Source organism: Ranitomeya imitator, unplaced genomic scaffold (assembly GCF_032444005.1).
Source record: "Ranitomeya imitator isolate aRanImi1 unplaced genomic scaffold, aRanImi1.pri SCAFFOLD_24, whole genome shotgun sequence".
In the NCBI taxonomy this organism is placed as follows: Eukaryota; Metazoa; Chordata; class Amphibia; order Anura; family Dendrobatidae; genus Ranitomeya; species Ranitomeya imitator.
This window is the reverse complement of record NW_027194605.1, coordinates 287,068-302,500: the sequence shown is the minus strand read 5'-3', so window position 1 is coordinate 302,500 and position 15,433 is coordinate 287,068. Positions and strand designations below refer to the sequence as shown.

The 15,433-nt window shown below is 42.0% G+C and overlaps 6 non-coding genes across 6 annotated transcripts; all 6 read right to left on the bottom strand.

Annotated features, from left to right (window-relative positions):
* Window positions 1–536: 536 nt before the first annotated feature.
* On the bottom strand, window positions 537–609 carry TRNAV-UAC (transfer RNA valine (anticodon UAC)). Its single transcript has one exon. It is a non-coding gene; the product is annotated as a tRNA-Val (tRNA).
* Window positions 610–2,726: 2,117 nt separating this feature from the next.
* TRNAV-UAC (transfer RNA valine (anticodon UAC)) lies at window positions 2,727–2,799 on the bottom strand. Its single transcript has one exon. It is a non-coding gene; the product is annotated as a tRNA-Val (tRNA).
* A 3,063-nt stretch (window positions 2,800–5,862) lies between these two features.
* Window positions 5,863–5,935, bottom strand: TRNAV-UAC (transfer RNA valine (anticodon UAC)). Its single transcript has one exon. It is a non-coding gene; the product is annotated as a tRNA-Val (tRNA).
* Window positions 5,936–10,242: 4,307 nt separating this feature from the next.
* TRNAV-UAC (transfer RNA valine (anticodon UAC)) lies at window positions 10,243–10,315 on the bottom strand. Its single transcript has one exon. It is a non-coding gene; the product is annotated as a tRNA-Val (tRNA).
* Window positions 10,316–11,487: 1,172 nt separating this feature from the next.
* On the bottom strand, window positions 11,488–11,560 carry TRNAV-UAC (transfer RNA valine (anticodon UAC)). Its single transcript has one exon. It is a non-coding gene; the product is annotated as a tRNA-Val (tRNA).
* A 2,116-nt stretch (window positions 11,561–13,676) lies between these two features.
* On the bottom strand, window positions 13,677–13,749 carry TRNAV-UAC (transfer RNA valine (anticodon UAC)). Its single transcript has one exon. It is a non-coding gene; the product is annotated as a tRNA-Val (tRNA).
* Between the last annotated feature and the right edge of the window lie 1,684 nt (window positions 13,750–15,433).

Genomic DNA, 15,433 nt, shown 5'->3' with positions numbered 1-15,433 from the left:
GATCAAGAACTGAAAGTCAATAGCTTTGTCAGCAAAGCATAATGGCGTGTTTCTGCCCAGTTTTGAACTGGGGACCTTTCGCGTGTTAGGCGAACGTGATAACCACTACACTACAGAAACTCCGTGCTAAGCTCAAACTGTTCAAACACACCGAAATGAAATTGAAAAAAAATGATCCAGCCAAACTCAACAGGTCTTCCTCTATGTCTGAACACAGGACAAAGTGCACTTTTCAACCAAGGAACCTTTCATTTGTCAGACTACTGAAAAAAAGAAAAAACATGGAAACAAAACCATTTTGCAAAAAAAAATCTCATGCCTTTGTCCAAAAGCCAAAAAGAAAGAGAAAAAGCAAGTAGATGCCTGCTTTCGCACCTTGATCCTATCAGGTGTTACTTGAACTAGAAAAACGTATACAATGTCAAAAACACACACTCTTGACAAAAGCAGACGCATGTAGAAATCATCAAAGGGGTAAAAATGATGCTGATTACATCAACAATATACACTTGTGATCAAAATAAAGAGAAACCGCATGCTTCTGCCCGGGATCGAACCGGAGACCTTTCGCGTGTAAAGCGAACGTGATAACCACTACACTACAGAAACTAGATAACAGACGTTACTGGGCTCAAGACAAGCAACCGAGATCAAGAGCTGAAAGGCAATAGCTTTGTCAGCAAAGCATTATGGCATGTTTCTGCCCAGTTTTGAACTGGGGACCTTTCGCGTGTTAGGCGAATGTGACAACCACTACACTACAGAAACGGAACGAAAAAGGTTACTGTGGTCATGGCAAGGAATAAAGATCAAGGATTGAAAGTCAAAATGCATTGTTTCTGCTCAGTTTCGAACTGGGGACCTTTCGCGTGTGAGGCGAACGTGATAACCACTACACTACAGAAACTAGATGAAAGACGTCACTGGGCTCACGACAAGCAATCGAGATCAAGAACTGAAAGTCAATAGCTTTGTCAGCAAAGCATAATGGCGTGTTTCTGCCCAGTTTTGAACTGGGGACCTTTCGCGTGTTAGGCGAACGTGATAACCACTACACTACAGAAACTCCGTGCTAAGCTCAAACTGTTCAAACACACCGAAATGAAATTGAAAAAAAATGATCCAGCCAAACTCAACAGGTCTTCCTCTATGTCTGAACACAGGACAAAGTGCACTTTTCAACCAAGGAACCTTTCATTTGTCAGACTACTGAAAAAAAGAAAAAACATGGAAACAAAACCATTTTGCAAAAAAAAATCTCATGCCTTTGTCCAAAAGCCAAAAAGAAAGAGAAAAAGCAAGTAGATGCCTGCTTTCGCACCTTGATCCTATCAGGTGTTACTTGAACTAGAAAAACGTATACAATGTCAAAAACACACACTCTTGACAAAAGCAGACGCATGTAGAAATCATCAAAGGGGTTAAAATGTTGCTGATTACATCAACAATATACACTTGTGATCAAAATAAAGAGAAACCGCATGCTTCTGCCCGGGATCGAACCGGAGACCTTTCGCGTGTAAAGCGAACTTGATAACCACTACACTACAAAAACTAGATAACAGACGTTACTGGGCTCACGACAAGCAATCGAGATCAAGAACTGAAAGTCAATAGCTTTGTCAGCAAAGCATTATGGCATGTTTCTGCCCAGTTTTGAACTGGGGACCTTTCGCGTGTTAGGCGAATGTGATAACCACTACACTACAGAAACGGAACGAAAAAGGTTACTGTGGTCATGGCAAGGAATAAAGATCAAGGATTGAAAGTCAAAATGCATTGTTTCTGCCCAGTTTCGAACTGGGGACCTTTCGCGTGTGAGGCGAACGTGATAACCACTACACTACAGAAACTAGATGAAAGACGTTACTGGGCTCACGACAAGCAATCGAGATCAAGAACTGAAAGTCAATAGCTTTGTCAGCAAAGCATAATGGCGTGTTTCTGCCCAGTTTTGAACTGGGGACCTTTCGCGTGTTAGGCGAATGTGATAACCACTACACTACAGAAACGGAACGAAAAAGGTTACTGTGGTCATGGCAAGGAATAAAGATCAAGGATTGAAAGTCAAAATGCATTGTTTCTGCCCAGTTTCGAACTGGGGACCTTTCGCGTGTGAGGCGAACGTGATAACCACTACACTACAGAAACTAGATGAAAGATGTTACTGGGCTCACGACAAGCAATCGAGATCAAGAACTGAAAGTCAATAGCTTTGTCAGCAAAGCATAATGGCGTGTTTCTGCCCAGTTTTGAACTGGGGACCTTTCGCGTGTTAGGCGAACGTGATAACCACTACACTACAGAAACTCCGTGCTAAGCTCAAACTGTTCAAACACACCGAAATGAAATTGAAAAAAAATGATCCAGCCAAACTCAACAGGTCTTCCTCTATGTCTGAACACAGGACAAAGTGCACTTTTCAACCAAGGAACCTTTCATTTGTCAGACTACTGAAAAAAAGAAAAAACATGGAAACAAAACCATTTTGCAAAAAAAAATCTCATGCCTTTGTCCAAAAGCCAAAAAGAAAGAGAAAAAGCAAGTAGATGCCTGCTTTCGCACCTTGATCCTATCAGGTGTTACTTGAACTAGAAAAACGTATACAATGTCAAAAACACACACTCTTGACAAAAGCAGACGCATGTAGAAATCATCAAAGGGGTAAAAATGATGCTGATTACATCAACAATATACACTTGTGATCAAAATAAAGAGAAACCGCATGCTTCTGCCCGGGATCGAACCGGAGACCTTTCGCGTGTAAAGCGAACGTGATAACCACTACACTACAGAAACTAGATAACAGACGTTACTGGGCTCACGACAAGCAACCGAGATCAAGAGCTGAAAGTCAATAGCTTTGTCAGCAAAGCATTATGGCATGTTTCTGCCCAGTTTTGAACTGGGGACCTTTCGCGTGTTAGGCGAATGTGACAACCACTACACTACAGAAACGGAACGAAAAAGGTTACTGTGGTCATGGCAAGGAATAAAGATCAAGGATTGAAAGTCAAAATGCATTGTTTCTGCTCAGTTTCGAACTGGGGACCTTTCGCGTGTGAGGCGAACGTGATAACCACTACACTACAGAAACTAGATGAAAGACGTCACTGGGCTCACGACAAGCAATCGAGATCAAGAACTGAAAGTCAATAGCTTTGTCAGCAAAGCATAATGGCGTGTTTCTGCCCAGTTTTGAACTGGGGACCTTTCGCGTGTTAGGCGAACGTGATAACCACTACACTACAGAAACTCCGTGCTAAGCTCAAACTGTTCAAACACACCGAAATGAAATTGAAAAAAAATGATCCAGCCAAACTCAACAGGTCTTCCTCTATGTCTGAACACAGGACAAAGTGCACTTTTCAACCAAGGAACCTTTCATTTGTCAGACTACTGAAAAAAAGAAAAAACATGGAAACAAAACCATTTTGCAAAAAAAAATCTCATGCCTTTGTCCAAAAGCCAAAAAGAAAGAGAAAAAGCAAGTAGATGCCTGCTTTCGCACCTTGATCCTATCAGGTGTTACTTGAACTAGAAAAACGTATACAATGTCAAAAACACACACTCTTGACAAAAGCAGACGCATGTAGAAATCATCAAAGGGGTTAAAATGTTGCTGATTACATCAACAATATACACTTGTGATCAAAATAAAGAGAAACCGCATGCTTCTGCCCGGGATCGAACCGGAGACCTTTCGCGTGTAAAGCGAACTTGATAACCACTACACTACAAAAACTAGATAACAGACGTTACTGGGCTCACGACAAGCAATCGAGATCAAGAACTGAAAGTCAATAGCTTTGTCAGCAAAGCATTATGGCATGTTTCTGCCCAGTTTTGAACTGGGGACCTTTCGCGTGTTAGGCGAATGTGATAACCACTACACTACAGAAACGGAACGAAAAAGGTTACTGTGGTCATGGCAAGGAATAAAGATCAAGGATTGAAAGTCAAAATGCATTGTTTCTGCCCAGTTTCGAACTGGGGACCTTTCGCGTGTGAGGCGAACGTGATAACCACTACACTACAGAAACTAGATGAAAGACGTTACTGGGCTCACGACAAGCAATCGAGATCAAGAACTGAAAGTCAATAGCTTTGTCAGCAAAGCATAATGGCGTGTTTCTGCCCAGTTTTGAACTGGGGACCTTTCGCGTGTTAGGCGAATGTGATAACCACTACACTACAGAAACGGAACGAAAAAGGTTACTGTGGTCATGGCAAGGAATAAAGATCAAGGATTGAAAGTCAAAATGCATTGTTTCTGCCCAGTTTCGAACTGGGGACCTTTCGCGTGTGAGGCGAACGTGATAACCACTACACTACAGAAACTAGATGAAAGATGTTACTGGGCTCACGACAAGCAATCGAGATCAAGAACTGAAAGTCAATAGCTTTGTCAGCAAAGCATAATGGCGTGTTTCTGCCCAGTTTTGAACTGGGGACCTTTCGCGTGTTAGGCGAACGTGATAACCACTACACTACAGAAACTCCGTGCTAAGCTCAAACTGTTCAAACACACCGAAATGAAATTGAAAAAAAATGATCCAGCCAAACTCAACAGGTCTTCCTCTATGTCTGAACACAGGACAAAGTGCACTTTTCAACCAAGGAACCTTTCATTTGTCAGACTACTGAAAAAAAGAAAAAACATGGAAACAAAACCATTTTGCAAAAAAAAATCTCATGCCTTTTTCCAAAAGCCAAAAAGAAAGAGAAAAAGCAAGTAGATGCCTGCTTTCGCACCTTGATCCTATCAGGTGTTACTTGAACTAGAAAAACGTATACAATGTCAAAAACACACACTCTTGACAAAAGCAGACGCATGTAGAAATCATCAAAGGGGTAAAAATGATGCTGATTACATCAACAATATACACTTGTGATCAAAATAAAGAGAAACCGCATGCTTCTGCCCGGGATCGAACCGGAGACCTTTCGCGTGTAAAGCAAACGTGATAACCACTACACTACAGAAACTAGATAACAGACGTTACTGGGCTCACGACAAGCAACCGAGATCAAGAGCTGAAAGTCAATAGCTTTGTCAGCAAAGCATTATGGCATGTTTCTGCCCAGTTTTGAACTGGGGACCTTTCGCGTGTTAGGCGAATGTGACAACCACTACACTACAGAAACGGAACGAAAAAGGTTACTGTGGTCATGGCAAGGAATAAAGATCAAGGATTGAAAGTCAAAATGCATTGTTTCTGCCCAGTTTCGAACTGGGGACCTTTCGCGTGTGAGGCGAACGTGATAACCACTACACTACAGAAACTAGATGAAAGACGTCACTGGGCTCACGACAAGCAATCGAGATCAAGAACTGAAAGTCAATAGCTTTGTCAGCAAAGCATAATGGCGTGTTTCTGCCCAGTTTTGAATTGGGGACCTTTCGCGTGTTAGGCGAACGTGATAACCACTACACTACAGAAACTCCGTGCTAAGCTCAAACTGTTCAAACACACCGAAATGAAATTGAAAAAAAATGATCCAGCCAAACTCAACAGGTCTTCCTCTATGTCTGAACACAGGACAAAGTGCACTTTTCAACCAAGGAACCTTTCATTTGTCAGACTACTGAAAAAAAGAAAAAACATGGAAACAAAACCATTTTGCAAAAAAAAATCTCATGCCTTTGTCCAAAAGCCAAAAAGAAAGAGAAAAAGCAAGTAGATGCCTGCTTTCGCACCTTGATCCTATCAGGTGTTACTTGAACTAGAAAAACGTATACAATGTCAAAAACACACACTCTTGACAAAAGCAGACGCATGTAGAAATCATCAAAGGGGTAAAAATGATGCTGATTACATCAACAATATACACTTGTGATCAAAATAAAGAGAAACCGCATGCTTCTGCCCGGGATCGAACCGGAGACCTTTCGCGTGTAAAGCGAACGTGATAACCACTACACTACAGAAACTAGATAACAGACGTTACTGGGCTCACGACAAGCAACCGAGATCAAGAGCTGAAAGTCAATAGCTTTGTCAGCAAAGCATTATGGCATGTTTCTGCCCAGTTTTGAACTGGGGACCTTTCGCGTGTTAGGCGAATGTGACAACCACTACACTACAGAAACGGAACGAAAAAGGTTACTGTGGTCATGGCAAGGAATAAAGATCAAGGATTGAAAGTCAAAATGCATTGTTTCTGCTCAGTTTCGAACTGGGGACCTTTCGCGTGTGAGGCGAACGTGATAACCACTACACTACAGAAACTAGATGAAAGACGTCACTGGGCTCACGACAAGCAATCGAGATCAAGAACTGAAAGTCAATAGCTTTGTCAGCAAAGCATAATGGCGTGTTTCTGCCCAGTTTTGAACTGGGGACCTTTCGCGTGTTAGGCGAACGTGATAACCACTACACTACAGAAACTCCGTGCTAAGCTCAAACTGTTCAAACACACCGAAATGAAATTGAAAAAAAATGATCCAGCCAAACTCAACAGGTCTTCCTCTATGTCTGAACACAGGACAAAGTGCACTTTTCAACCAAGGAACCTTTCATTTGTCAGACTACTGAAAAAAAGAAAAAACATGGAAACAAAACCATTTTGCAAAAAAAAATCTCATGCCTTTGTCCAAAAGCCAAAAAGAAAGAGAAAAAGCAAGTAGATGCCTGCTTTCGCACCTTGATCCTATCAGGTGTTACTTGAACTAGAAAAACGTATACAATGTCAAAAACACACACTCTTGACAAAAGCAGACGCATGTAGAAATCATCAAAGGGGTTAAAATGTTGCTGATTACATCAACAATATACACTTGTGATCAAAATAAAGAGAAACCGCATGCTTCTGCCCGGGATCGAACCGGAGACCTTTCGCGTGTAAAGCGAACTTGATAACCACTACACTACAAAAACTAGATAACAGACGTTACTGGGCTCACGACAAGCAATCGAGATCAAGAACTGAAAGTCAATAGCTTTGTCAGCAAAGCATTATGGCATGTTTCTGCCCAGTTTTGAACTGGGGACCTTTCGCGTGTTAGGCGAATGTGATAACCACTACACTACAGAAACGGAACGAAAAAGGTTACTGTGGTCATGGCAAGGAATAAAGATCAAGGATTGAAAGTCAAAATGCATTGTTTCTGCCCAGTTTCGAACTGGGGACCTTTCGCGTGTGAGGCGAACGTGATAACCACTACACTACAGAAACTAGATGAAAGACGTTACTGGGCTCACGACAAGCAATCGAGATCAAGAACTGAAAGTCAATAGCTTTGTCAGCAAAGCATAATGGCGTGTTTCTGCCCAGTTTTGAACTGGGGACCTTTCGCGTGTTAGGCGAATGTGATAACCACTACACTACAGAAACGGAACGAAAAAGGTTACTGTGGTCATGGCAAGGAATAAAGATCAAGGATTGAAAGTCAAAATGCATTGTTTCTGCCCAGTTTCGAACTGGGGACCTTTCGCGTGTGAGGCGAACGTGATAACCACTACACTACAGAAACTAGATGAAAGATGTTACTGGGCTCACGACAAGCAATCGAGATCAAGAACTGAAAGTCAATAGCTTTGTCAGCAAAGCATAATGGCGTGTTTCTGCCCAGTTTTGAACTGGGGACCTTTCGCGTGTTAGGCGAACGTGATAACCACTACACTACAGAAACTCCGTGCTAAGCTCAAACTGTTCAAACACACCGAAATGAAATTGAAAAAAAATGATCCAGCCAAACTCAACAGGTCTTCCTCTATGTCTGAACACAGGACAAAGTGCACTTTTCAACCAAGGAACCTTTCATTTGTCAGACTACTGAAAAAAAGAAAAAACATGGAAACAAAACCATTTTGCAAAAAAAAATCTCATGCCTTTGTCCAAAAGCCAAAAAGAAAGAGAAAAAGCAAGTAGATGCCTGCTTTCGCACCTTGATCCTATCAGGTGTTACTTGAACTAGAAAAACGTATACAATGTCAAAAACACACACTCTTGACAAAAGCAGACGCATGTAGAAATCATCAAAGGGGTAAAAATGATGCTGATTACATCAACAATATACACTTGTGATCAAAATAAAGAGAAACCGCATGCTTCTGCCCGGGATCGAACCGGAGACCTTTCGCGTGTAAAGCAAACGTGATAACCACTACACTACAGAAACTAGATAACAGACGTTACTGGGCTCACGACAAGCAACCGAGATCAAGAGCTGAAAGTCAATAGCTTTGTCAGCAAAGCATTATGGCATGTTTCTGCCCAGTTTTGAACTGGGGACCTTTCGCGTGTTAGGCGAATGTGACAACCACTACACTACAGAAACGGAACGAAAAAGGTTACTGTGGTCATGGCAAGGAATAAAGATCAAGGATTGAAAGTCAAAATGCATTGTTTCTGCCCAGTTTCGAACTGGGGACCTTTCGCGTGTGAGGCGAACGTGATAACCACTACACTACAGAAACTAGATGAAAGACGTCACTGGGCTCACGACAAGCAATCGAGATCAAGAACTGAAAGTCAATAGCTTTGTCAGCAAAGCATAATGGCGTGTTTCTGCCCAGCTTTGAACTGGGGACCTTTCGCGTGTTAGGCGAACGTGATAACCACTACACTACAGAAACTCCGTGCTAAGCTCAAACTGTTCAAACACACCGAAATGAAATTGAAAAAAAATGATCCAGCCAAACTCAACAGGTCTTCCTCTATGTCTGAACACAGGACAAAGTGCACTTTTCAACCAAGGAACCTTTCATTTGTCAGACTACTGAAAAAAAGAAAAAACATGGAAACAAAACCATTTTGCAAAAAAAAATCTCATGCCTTTGTCCAAAAGCCAAAAAGAAAGAGAAAAAGCAAGTAGATGCCTGCTTTCGCACCTTGATCCTATCAGGTGTTACTTGAACTAGAAAAACGTATACAATGTCAAAAACACACACTCTTGACAAAAGCAGACGCATGTAGAAATCATCAAAGGGGTTAAAATGTTGCTGATTACATCAACAATATACACTTGTGATCAAAATAAAGAGAAACCGCATGCTTCTGCCCGGGATCGAACCGGAGACCTTTCGCGTGTAAAGCGAACTTGATAACCACTACACTACAGAAACTAGATAACAGACGTTACTGGGCTCACGACAAGCAATCGAGATCAAGAACTGAAAGTCAATAGCTTTGTCAGCAAAGCATTATGGCATGTTTCTGCCCAGTTTTGAACTGGGGACCTTTCGCGTGTTAGGCGAATGTGATAACCACTACACTACAGAAACGGAACGAAGAAGGTTACTGTGGTCATGGCAAGGAATAAAGATCAAGGATTGAAAGTCAAAATGCATTGTTTCTGCCCAGTTTCGAACTGGGGACCTTTCGCGTGTGAGGCGAACGTGATAACCACTACACTACAGAAACTAGATGAAAGACGTTACTGGGCTCACGACAAGCAATCGAGATCAAGAACTGAAAGTCAATAGCTTTGTCAGCAAAGCATAATGGCGTGTTTCTGCCCAGTTTTGAACTGGGGACCTTTCGCGTGTTAGGCGAATGTGATAACCACTACACTACAGAAACGGAACGAAAAAGGTTACTGTGGTCATGGCAAGGAATAAAGATCAAGGATTGAAAGTCAAAATGCATTGTTTCTGCCCAGTTTCGAACTGGGGACCTTTCGCGTGTGAGGCGAACGTGATAACCACTACACTACAGAAACTAGATGAAAGACGTTACTGGGCTCACGACAAGCAATCGAGATCAAGAACTGAAAGTCAATAGCTTTGTCAGCAAAGCATAATGGCGTGTTTCTGCCCAGTTTTGAACTGGGGACCTTTCGCGTGTTAGGCGAACGTGATAACCACTACACTACAGAAACTCCGTGCTAAGCTCAAACTGTTCAAACACACCGAAATGAAATTGAAAAAAAATGATCCAGCCAAACTCAACAGGTCTTCCTCTATGTCTGAACACAGGACAAAGTGCACTTTTCAACCAAGGAACCTTTCATTTGTCAGACTACTGAAAAAAAGAAAAAACATGGAAACAAAACCATTTTGCAAAAAAAAATCTCATGCCTTTGTCCAAAAGCCAAAAAGAAAGAGAAAAAGCAAGTAGATGCCTTCTTTCGCACCTTGATCCTATCAGGTGTTACTTGAACTAGAAAAACGTATACAATGTCAAAAACACACACTCTTGACAAAAGCAGACGCATGTAGAAATCATCAAAGGGGTAAAAATGATGCTGATTACATCAACAATATACACTTGTGATCAAAATAAAGAGAAACCGCATGCTTCTGCCCGGGATCGAACCGGAGACCTTTCGCGTGTAAAGCGAACGTGATAACCACTACACTACAGAAACTAGATAACAGACGTTACTGGGCTCACGACAAGCAATCGAGATCAAGAGCTGAAAGTCAATAGCTTTGTCAGCAAAGCATTATGGCATGTTTCTGCCCAGTTTTGAACTGGGGACCTTTCGCGTGTTAGGCGAATGTGATAACCACTACACTACAGAAACGGAACGAAAAAAGGTTACTGTGGTCATGGCAAGGAATAAAGATCAAGGATTGAAAGTCAAAATGCATTGTTTCTGCCCAGTTTCGAACTGGGGACCTTGCGCGTGTGAGGCGAACGTGATAACCACTACACTACAGAAACTAGATGAAAGACGTTACTGGGCTCACGACAAGCAATCGAGATCAAGAGCTGAAAGTCAATAGCTTTGTCAGCAAAGCATTACGGCATGTTTCTGTCCAGTTTTGAACTGGGGACCTTTCGCGTGTTAGGCGAATGTGACAACCACTACACTACAGAAACGGAACGAAAAAGGTTACTGTGGTCATGGCAAGGAATAAAGATCAAGGATTGAAAGTCAAAATGCATTGTTTCTGCCCAGTTTCGAACTGGGGACCTTTCGCGTGTGAGGCGAACGTGATAACCACTACACTACAGAAACTAGATGAAAGACGTCACTGGGCTCACGACAAGCAATCGAGATCAAGAACTGAAAGTCAATAGCTTTGTCAGCAAAGCATAATGGCGTGTTTCTGCCCAGTTTTGAACTGGGGACCTTTCGCGTGTTAGGCGAACGTGATAACCACTACACTACAGAAACTCCGTGCTAAGCTCAAACTGTTCAAACACACCGAAATGAAATTGAAAAAAAATGATCCAGCCAAACTCAACAGGTCTTCCTCTATGTCTGAACACAGGACAAAGTGCACTTTTCAACCAAGGAACCTTTCATTTGTCAGACTACTGAAAAAAAGAAAAAACATGGAAACAAAACCATTTTGCAAAAAAAAATCTCATGCCTTTGTCCAAAAGCCAAAAAGAAAGAGAAAAAGCAAGTAGATGCCTTCTTTCGCACCTTGATCCTATCAGGTGTTACTTGAACTAGAAAAACGTATACAATGTCAAAAACACACACTCTTGACAAAAGCAGACGCATGTAGAAATCATCAAAGGGGTAAAAATGATGCTGATTACATCAACAATATACACTTGTGATCAAAATAAAGAGAAACCGCATGCTTCTGCCCGGGATCGAACCGGAGACCTTTCGCGTGTAAAGCGAACGTGATAACCACTACACTACAGAAACTAGATAACAGACGTTACTGGGCTCACGACAAGCAATCGAGATCAAGAGCTGAAAGTCAATAGCTTTGTCAGCAAAGCATTATGGCATGTTTCTGCCCAGTTTTGAACTGGGGACCTTTCGCGTGTTAGGCGAATGTGATAACCACTACACTACAGAAACGGAACGAAAAAGGTTACTGTGGTCATGGCAAGGAATAAAGATCAAGGATTGAAAGTCAAAATGCATTGTTTCTGCCCAGTTTCGAACTGGGGACCTTGCGCGTGTGAGGCGAACGTGATAACCACTACACTACAGAAACTAGATGAAAGACGTTACTGGGCTCATGACAAGCAATCGAGATCAAGAGCTGAAAGTCAATAGCTTTGTCAGCAAAGCATTACGGCATGTTTCTGTCCAGTTTTGAACTGGGGACCTTTCGCGTGTTAGGCGAATGTGACAACCACTACACTACAGAAACGGAACGAAAAAGGTTACTGTGGTCATGGCAAGGAATAAAGATCAAGGATTGAAAGTCAAAATGCATTGTTTCTGCCCAGTTTCGAACTGGGGACCTTTCGCGTGTGAGGCGAACGTGATAACCACTACACTACAGAAACTAGATGAAAGACGTCACTGGGCTCACGACAAGCAATCGAGATCAAGAACTGAAAGTCAATAGCTTTGTCAGCAAAGCATAATGGCGTGTTTCTGCCCAGTTTTGAACTGGGGACCTTTCGCGTGTTAGGCGAACGTGATAACCACTACACTACAGAAACTCCGTGCTAAGCTCAAACTGTTCAAACACACCAAAATGAAATTGAAAAAAAATGATCCAGCCAAACTCAACAGGTCTTCCTCTATGTCTGAACACAGGACAAAGTGCACTTTTCAACCAAGGAACCTTTCATTTGTCAGACTACTGAAAAAAAGAAAAAACATGGAAACAAAACCATTTTGCAAAAAAAAATCTCATGCCTTTGTCCAAAAGCCAAAAAGAAAGAGAAAAAGCAAGTAGATGCCTTCTTTCGCACCTTGATCCTATCAGGTGTTACTTGAACTAGAAAAACGTATACAATGTCAAAAACACACACTCTTGACAAAAGCAGACGCATGTAGAAATCATCAAAGGGGTAAAAATGATGCTGATTACATCAACAATATACACTTGTGATCAAAATAAAGAGAAACCGCATGCTTCTGCCCGGGATCGAACCGGAGACTTTTCGCGTGTAAAGCGAACTTGATAACCACTACACTACAGAAACTAGATAACAGACGTTACTGGGCTCACGACAAGCAATCGAGATCAAGAACTGAAAGTCAATAGCTTTGTCAGCAAAGCATTATGGCATGTTTCTGCCCAGTTTTGAACTGGGGACCTTTCGCGTGTTAGGCGAATGTGATAACCACTACACTACAGAAACGGAACGAAAAAGGTTACTGTGGTCATGGCAAGGAATAAAGATCAAGGATTGAAAGTCAAAATGCATTTTTCTGCCCAGTTTCGAACTGGGGACCTTTCGCGTGTGAGGCGAACGTGATAACCACTACACTACAGAAACTAGATGAAAGACGTTACTGGGCTCACGACAAGCAATCGAGATCAAGAACTGAAAGTCAATAGCTTTGTCAGCAAAGCATAATGGCGTGTTTCTGCCCAGTTTTGAACTGGGGACCTTTCGCGTGTTAGGCGAACGTGATAACCGCTACACTACAGAAACTCCGTGCTAAGCTCAAACTGTTCAAACACACCGAAATGAAATTGAAAAAAAATGATCCAGCCAAACTCAACAGGTCTTCCTCTATGTCTGAACACAGGACAAAGTGCACTTTTCAACCAAGGAACCTTTCATTTGTCAGACTACTGAAAAAAAGAAAAAACATGGAAACAAAACCATTTTGCAAAAAAAAATCTCATGCCTTTGTCCAAAAGCCAAAAAGAAAGAGAAAAAGCAAGTAGATGCCTGGTTTCGCACCTTGATCCTATCAGGTGTTACTTGAACTAGAAAAACGTATACAATGTCAAAAACACACACTCTTGACAAAAGCAGACGCATGTAGAAATCATCAAAGGTGTAAAAATGATGCTGATTACATCAACAATATACACTTGTGATCAAAATAAAGAGAAACCGCATGCTTCTGCCCGGGATCGAACCGGAGACCTTTCGCGTGTAAAGCGAACGTGATAACCACTACACTACAGAAACTAGATAACAGACGTTACTGGGCTCACGACAAGCAATCGAGATCAAGAGCTGAAAGTCAATAGCTTTGTCAGCAAAGCATTATGGCATGTTTCTGCCCAGTTTTGAACTGGGGACCTTTCGCGTGTTAGGCGAATGTGATAACCACTACACTACAGAAACGGAACGAAAAAGGTTACTGTGGTCATGGCAAGGAATAAAGATCAAGGATTGAAAGTCAAAATGCATTGTTTCTGCCCAGTTTCGAACTGGGGACCTTGCGCGTGTGAGGCGAACGTGATAACCACTACACTACAGAAACTAGATGAAAGACGTTACTGGGCTCACGACAAGCAATCGAGATCAAGAGCTGAAAGTCAATAGCTTTGTCAGCAAAGCATTACGGCATGTTTCTGCCCAGTTTTGAACTGGGGACCTTTCGCGTGTTAGGCGAATGTGACAACCACTACACTACAAAAACGGAACGAAAAAGGTCACTGTGGTCATGGCAAGGAATAAAGATCAAGGATTGAAAGTCAAAATGCATTGTTTCTGCCCAGTTTCGAACTGGGGACCTTTCACGTGTGAGGCGAACGTGATAACCACTACACTACAGAAACTAGATGAAAGACGTCACTGGGCTCACGACAAGCAATCGAGATCAAGAACTGAAAGTCAATAGCTTTGTCAGCAAAGCATAATGGCGTGTTTCTGCCCAGTTTTGAACTGGGGACCTTTCGCGTGTTAGGCGAACGCGATAACCACTACACTACAGAAACTCCGTGCTAAGCTCAAACTGTTCAAACACACCGAAATGAAATTGAAAAAAAATGATCCAGCCAAACTCAACAGGTCTTCCTCTATGTCTGAACACAGGACAAAGTGCACTTTTCAACCAAGGAACCTTTCATTTGTCAGACTACTGAAAAAAAGAAAAAACATGGAAACAAAACCATTTTGCAAAAAAAAATCTCATGCCTTTGTCCAAAAGCCAAAAAGAAAGAGAAAAAGCAAGTAGATGCCTTCTTTCGCACCTTGATCCTATCAGGTGTTACTTGAACTAGAAAAACGTATACAATGTCAAAAACACACACTCTTGACAAAAGCAGACGCATGTAGAAATCATCAAAGGGGTAAAAATGATGCTGATTACATCAACAATATACACTTGTGATCAAAATAAAGAGAAACCGCATGCTTCTGCCCGGGATCGAACCGGAGACCTTTCGCGTGTAAAGCGAACTTGATAACCACTACACTACAGAAACTAGATAACAGACGTTACTGGGCTCACGACAAGCAATCGAGATCAAGAACTGAAAGTCAATAGCTTTGTCAGCAAAGCATTATGGCATGTTTCTGCCCAGTTTTGAACTGGGGACCTTTCGCGTGTTAGGCGAATGTGATAACCACTACACTACAGAAACGGAACGAAAAAGGTTACTGTGGTCATGGCAAGGAATAAAGATCAAGGATTGAAAGTCAAAATGCATTGTTTCTGCCCAGTTTCGAACTGGGGACCTTTCGCGTGTGAGGCGAACGTGATAACCACTACACTACAGAAACTAGATGAAAGACGTTACTGGGCTCACGACAAGCAATCGAGATCAAGAACTGAAAGTCAATAGCTTTGTCAGCAAAGCATAATGGCGTGTTTCTGCCCAGTTTTGAACTGGGGACCTTTCGCGTGTTAGGCGAATGTGATAAC